The sequence below is a fragment of the Musca autumnalis genome, unplaced genomic scaffold (genome assembly GCF_047663935.1).
Source record: "Musca autumnalis isolate F117 unplaced genomic scaffold, ASM4766393v1 scaffold_1, whole genome shotgun sequence".
NCBI classification, from domain to species: domain Eukaryota; kingdom Metazoa; phylum Arthropoda; class Insecta; order Diptera; family Muscidae; genus Musca; species Musca autumnalis.
Window position 1 is genome coordinate 106,705,206 of NW_027411644.1, and position 7,230 is coordinate 106,712,435.

Sequence of the window (7,230 nt, forward strand, 5' to 3'; positions counted from 1 at the left end):
GACCGCATTTACACGATAGCTATTTATGGCGTATGTGTGAATGCTATTCAAACCTGCTTGATGTGTTTCCTGATGTAGGGGTTCTCTTTTATAACGGATGGGGGATCCTGTCCACCATATTGTGAGTGGGATGAATCTCACGGTAACACCCGAGCAAGTACAGCAACTAGAGCTTGCCATTAGGGTCTTGAGGACATTGTTTCTACACGTGGTCCATGTGGTAAACAGAGATGTCGTAGTGGCAAATATTTGCATATTCCACCAGCGGAAAAATGCCTTAAGATTGAAAGAGTTCAGCCTATCACAAATTATATTAGATGAGGTACCCGACACCAAGATCGTACAATTATACGCGTACGTAGCGTAACGAATTCAGGAAAGGAAGAGGTGAAGCATTTCCGGAGATATCATCCCTCCTTAGGGAACACCCTGTTTCTCACAATCGGGCTTGAACTTCTTGTTCCTGAATTCCACATACAACTACCGTCCACATACATATACAAATGGCTTTCCAACTTTTCAAACCAGAGCGGAGGGTAATCTGCTCGATGTGCTGAACTTTATCAAAGGCTTTTGGTAAGTCGATCGTCACCAACACTGTCTTATCTTACAGCTTGTTCTATAGTGCTCGACTAATATGTGTGGAATTGACCTTCAGCGCTGTCGACAACTATTTCTGACGCTGAGGAGGATTAAAGCCTCAAGAGTCTTTGCTATGGGTGACAAACGGCGAAATCGGTCCAAACTGTGAAACATGCCACTTTCCTCAATCTCGACGACTGAAAGCCGTACTTGCTGCTTGAAAATGGACCACGCTATCCAAAGGTTGTAGGTCCAGGACACGTGATTGCTTTGGATAGTACGGCCTTATTCTGAAGTATATGCAACAACACAATTCCATCACAGTTTAAGACGAGCAGAACTACGGTTATATATAACCGGTGTATGATTTGTGTTCTGAATCCCCAACTTTTGCCAAATAAGTTTTGCAGGAGTAGCGTGCAATAAGAGCTTTTGTACGTTCCCTATACTTCTTTTCCAAGTTGTTCAGTGATGTAGGATTGTACCGAGAGATAGTCCTAATGCAATTCCATCCAGAACTGACCGCTGGAAATCGGAAAGTTTGCTCTTCCTGGTGAATAGTGCATGTTCAGTCTTCTCTGTGTTCACTCCAAGACCATTGTCATGGGCCCCTCCTAACATTTGTACCAGAATACCTGGCATACCACAAAATCATCAGCATAAGCCACGACCTTAGTTTTCAGCTGGTCGATCCGCACAAGAATTTTATTTATTACCAGAAACCAGAGTATGGGTGATGGAGCTCCCCCTACGGTGTACCTTTGCAAACAGTTTTCTTCAGTAGGCCACTTTTTACTCTTTCCATAGAGCAACTATGCACGATAAAATCCGTGTCAGGATTGCTAGAACCGGCGCCGCTGCGTTTTGATACATGACTGGCACCCGGATATTTGTAAGGCAGAATGCTGTTAATTAGGATTAGTATCCATGAAACCGGGTAAGTGAAGTCTGATAACAGATCCAGAGTCTCTAGTCGAGTGTTAGGGTACGTACCTTCGTTCCGCTTAATATTTTATTTGGCATCTTTAGATAATATCTTGCGAAAAATGACCACTTTGTTTACTCCCCCTATAGATATACTGAAGTTGACCCAAGACTATTGCTTATCTTTGTTGATTTCACTATTGTGCTTATTGAAATTAATTAATCTGTACTGAGTTCTATTTTACGGGTTTTGTTATCATTATATCCTATATGATCTCCTAGCTGCTTTAAGCGTAGTAGCAAACTGTTGGGATTTTCTATCCAGGTAGATGATGTCAGGAGAGATCAACTTCAGAAACTTACAATATCTTAAAGACGAACAAATGAGTTTTGACAGGTATTATTAAATATTTATTTCTGATTCCCCATCCACCAAAGACTAAAACAATTGTCGAATAAAATTTTTTTATTGTTAAAAAATGCATAAATGCTCAAACAAAGGTAAACATACTTCTGGGCACCAAAATATTCAGGAATCTATAAATTGTAACAAAACACTTAAACTATGTTTAATTGGTGTAAAAACCTATGCTAAATACAAGACATAGTACTTAAGTGAAAAACGGCCATGCCGTGAAGAATGTCAAGGTCAACGTATATTTTACAGTAGTTGGAATAAATATATATTTAGGCATACAACCTCTTGTCATTACAAAAATAAAATTTAATTCAGGTGTCCAAAAATTTACTAAATGAGGATGACGGAATGGTACTTACCTGAGAATATTAAATAGATGTGCATACTTCTGGGTGCCCATGTATTACGAAATATCAAACAAGACTAATGTAGGAGTACCGTTTTAAAGTTTATTGTGAAGCATGCCTAAAGACAAACCAAAGTCCTAGTTAAGGTGTATTTTATGACACGTTGTATTAAGAGTACCTCCTATCATGCTAAATAGCCTTACTATTTACTTTAAATAAGATTCGATATGTCCAACCAGAACCCATGAAAATAAAAAACATTTTGAAAAGGGTGAGGAAAGACGCTTTTCGAAGCACAAAACTACACTTTAAGCCACAAAAGTGGAAATAAAACACCTTCGTTGTTATTCAGAAAATGTCCAAAACCATTGGCAAACTGTAAACCAGGTGTCGACATTCCCTTTACTCGCAAAGAGAGTTTCTCTCTCCACTCACCCAATTCAACCCATTGAAAAACCACACAATGACACTCTTTAAAGTATGCAATAAAAGTTGGATGCATGTGCATACTTTTGGGCGCCAACAATTTTAGGGAATATATAAATAGTAATGAACGAAGTGCTACCAGGTATATTAAAGGGATTTAATACCCCGGTTACACTTAACCGGTTTAACCCAGTAAGTTTGGGTTTCAAATGTCAATTGAATAGCGCAAACGTCAAATAAACCCTCATGAAGTGGGTTAACCCGACAAAAAACGCTAATGTAACCGTACTATAAGAAAAGTCCAATCTTAAATTCCCATATAGAAATTATGGTTACTTTCAGACAATTCCATGTGGTTTCTAACAATACGAGAGGCTCTAAAACGCCTTCTGGCCTAGGCAACACGCAGTGTCGCCAGGCGTCATTTGACATTTTTTTTGGAAAGTTTGTAAGTTTGTAGCCTCAGTGTACTCAGGGCAGTTTGATATACGACCATGTTTTGTGTTGTTTACAGTGACATGAAAAAAATCACTTTGCAAAAAAAAAGTGAATTTACTTGTGAACATTTTCGTCAGATAATTTTTCACAACTTTCGACATGGATAATCACGGCTAGAGTGCATCGATCATTATGAAAAACTGGTTTAATGAATTCAGTCGTGATCGACACTCGCAAAAAAAAATACGATGGTCGTGAGGGTCGCCCAAAATCGGCCGTTATGCCAGAAAAAAATTAAGCCGTGGTCGGGAAGGTCGCCCAAAATCGGACGTTATGCCAGAAAAAAATTAAGCCGTGCGTGAACGAATAATGTAAGATCTCCATGTTATATACCTTGAGATATAGGCATCCTTGGGCATTTCTTCCACCAACTAACATTTGATATTGCATGAACTGGATCCAGCAAAATTGGTCAATCGCTCAAAAAAAGGCTCTTGTGGATTTGTGCAAAGAAATTGTGAAGAAACACAATCGCGGTGCTTCAAACGACATTTATAAGATTGTCACAGACGACGAATCTTGGATTCATGCTTAGGAGGTATTCGAAAGCGAGCCAAATCCAATGAAAGTTGTTCATGGAAGAAGACCTTCGAAGCAAATGGTCGCCTGTAGGCTTGAGAAATGTAGGACGGTTAATTCTGAGTGTTACACTACAATTTGTTTGTCTGAGGAATTCGAAAAACGAACAAGAGCAGACGAATCGTTCTGCATCATTTCAATGCGAGCTCTCACACATCGATTCAAACCAGCGCCTGTTTGACCGGACAAAACGTGGAATTGATGGGTCATGAGCCGTACAGCCCTGACTGGGGATCCAATGACTTCAAATGATTACTTACTTACTTACTTAGTTGGCCCATTACAGAACATTTGTTCCATAGACCGAACTAAGAAAAGATCTCCATTCCTCTCTGTTTTTCGCTTGACTTTTTGGAATACCGCGCCTTTCCATTTCTTCATCCACTTGTGTGCTCCATCGAAGCTTAGGCCTGCCTATTCTGCGTGCACCGCCATGTGGCATGTATTCATACGCCTTTTTAGCGGGTTCATCATCGCTCTTTGTATAGCTTATATAGCTCGTGGTTCATACGACGTCGATATTCACCGTCAACGCAAATCGGCCCGTAGATCTTTCGAAGAATTTTCCTCTCAAACACACCAAGCACTGCCTTATCTGCTTGCGCAAGTACACATGCTTCGGAGCCATACATTAGCGCGGGTAGTATCAGCGTTTTGTATAGTGTTATTTTTGTTTGACGAGATGTGGCTTTGTTTTTAAATTGCTTACTTAATCCATAGTAGCATCTGTTGGCCAATACAATTCTTCTTCTTATTTCACAACTGATGTTGTTTGTTGTGTTTATGGCAGTGCCGAGGTAGACGAAGTCTTTAACTACCTCAAAATTATAGGTACCAACTTCTACGGTTGGTCCGAGCTCTATGGACGCTTTGCGCGTCGACACCATGATTGCAGCACATAAAGGCGTGGTGAACGATTTTCGTCGCCAGAAGATGCTGTAAATGTGTTCCAAAACCATATTTTGGAGGTGTCTCAATCAAGCAACTGAAAACAACCCAACACATGGTCGCAAGTCAAACTGTCCTGAGTACGCATAGGCTAAAAACTGTCAAATTTTCCAATAAAACTGTCAAATAAAGCCTGGCGACACTGCGTGTGGCCTAGGCCAGAAGGGTTTTAGTGCCCCTCGTATGCATTTTTTATAAGGATATTTACATCTTAACGAATCTTTTTCTAATAACCAAATATCCAAATCATTAAAAATTCAGTGACTGACAAAAATTCTAATTTAATTTAGAGATAGTTGAAGTTAGACTATATTTAATAACAATAAAAAATCGAATCTGTAGTGTTTGAATGTAAGAAGCTTTTAAATAAAAATAAAAAAATATTTATAAACAAAAATAAGCTTTTCATCAAATATTTTCTAATACAAAAACTCAAGGAAAATACTTAGCATGAAGAGCAGCACATGAATGATATTTTTGTAGAATGTGTTTTTTGTTTGTTGTGTTTAGTTTAAGTTTTAACATTATTTTATTCGTTTAAGTAGGTGAATATGATGATGATGATGATGAGGATAATGAACACAAATAAGTATTAATAAAATACAAATTTTTCGGTTAGGTGTTTTAAAAGTAAGTATTCATTTTGAAAATGTAATGTAATTTGCAAAAACAAAAAATAAAATTAAAAATAAAACAAAAAGAATATATCTGTAATGTATAAAAAACTTGTATAAGGCTTACCAAACTATTTTCTTGCCCTATCCCTCAGAGTGCAGTGGTTCAGAGACAGCAAAAAATTGGAAATATTTGTCAGTCTCTGCTTGTGATGGCTTTTCCAATGGTTACGGTTAATGTCACAAATATTTGGATTGTGATAAGATATTTTGAAATTAGTTACTTTTTAAATTTTAAATGTAATTACCCTTGTGAGAGCCCAGAAAATATTTCCAATTTTTTTCTTTGAGTTTCGACATACTGTACAACGGCTGATTAAATAAATGTTTAACTAAATGCGTATAGTAAATGTGTTGTTTATGTTTTCTCATTTTAATTAACCCTCCAAAAAAAGCTGCAACTCCAAAAAATTGTTTTTATCCACTAAAGCCATAATTATTTCCATTTAATGTTAATAACAAAAAGACGATGTAATCCCTTTCCTCCATGCTATAAAAACCCAATAAAAAGTACGTAATTGTATTAGTATAACATATACATACATATACATTTATGCAATTAGTTATAAGATACAATAAAAACCAGCAACAACATTACATCACATAGCTCAGCAGCTCACACAACAACTACAACTACTAATCTTAACTAAATTCCTGTAAAACACGGCAGCAACTTTGTTCTTCTTCTCCATGTTTGTACACCCACCCCACCCACAACAACCCTATAATGAGACGGCGGCGTATGCAGCACACCTGAGCTAGTAACAAAACAAAAACACAGAACATTACGATGTCATATCATAATTGGCCGACTAAAAATTGTCTACTAAATCACCCATCACCCCAAAAAAAATCAAGAACAGCAACAACAACAATCATACCAAATATTTTATTATTATTAATTTCAATTAGAATTTTTGTTTCAATTGAAAATCCAACAACAACAAAAGAAAATTAATACAATAAATTTGAAATTTTGTTTTGTTAAAAAAATCTTTTGCATTTTTTTATAAAGAGTTAACAAAAAAGAAAACAAAAACTATTTCTCACGAACATACCCGAACGGACAAGAAATTAAAAAATACAACTATGTATATTATATTATTTTCTTCTAGTATTGTGAGTTCAAATTCCGAGCTAAAATTACTTACTAAACAGGCCAGGCTTTTTTCCCTTAAGCCAAAGTAGTTTCCAATTTCTTTGATAATTTGCTTTGTCTTTTCAATTTTAAATACGATATTTTCCATATACAGTATCGGCCAAAACTAAAGCACCCCCTCAGTAAATTTTTTTGAAATGATAATTTTTTTATGAAAACTAAATTATACATTTATTTTTTATTTTTCTTTTTATTTATTTATATCTTTATAATTGAAAAATACAAAAATAAGGAGATCAGAATTTAATAAACAAAAGTTAAAATTCAAAAAACATTTTAGGTCGCAAATATAAGCGGACAAAACTAAAGCACCCCCCATTTGAGGTACAGCAAAAACTATTGAAATCAATATTTCGTTGCTTATCCTCTATTCTGGATGACACAATCACATCTTTTAGGCATAAAGGATACTAAATTATTAATTATTGCAGGCGAAATAATAGGTTTTCGGAATATTTAGCTTAAATCCTCAATATACTGAAAATCGGAAGGCACCGTTATATGGAGGCTATACCCAAACGTGGACCCAGGTCCACGATTTTTGGTGGATATGTTTTGTGACCACTAAGAACCCTAAGTACCAAATTACAGCTAATTTAGTAGGAAATGTGGCTTAAATATCCGAAATACCGAAGATAGGAAGGTACCGCTATAAGGGGGCTATACCAAAACATT